Source organism: Echiichthys vipera, assembly GCF_963691815.1.
Source record: "Echiichthys vipera genome assembly, chromosome: 7".
NCBI classification, from domain to species: Eukaryota; Metazoa; Chordata; class Actinopteri; order Perciformes; family Trachinidae; genus Echiichthys; species Echiichthys vipera.
The window spans coordinates 753,570-753,831 of record NC_139832.1 but is presented as its reverse complement, the minus strand read 5'-3'; positions in this window follow the sequence as shown (position 1 = coordinate 753,831).

Below are 262 nucleotides of genomic sequence, written 5' to 3'. Positions count from 1 at the left end.
TAGATGCAAAACACCACAAATGATGCAAAATGACTAAAAATAGATGCAAAACCATCACAAAAAGATGCAAAATGACTAAAAATAGATGCAAAACACCACAAATGATGCAAAATGACTAAAAGTAGATGCAAAACCAGCACAAAAAGATGCAAAATGACTAAAAATAGATGCAAAACCATCACAAAAAGATGCAAAATTACTAAAAATAGATGCAAAACCAGCATAAAAAGATGCAAAATGACTAAAAATAGATGCAAAACCA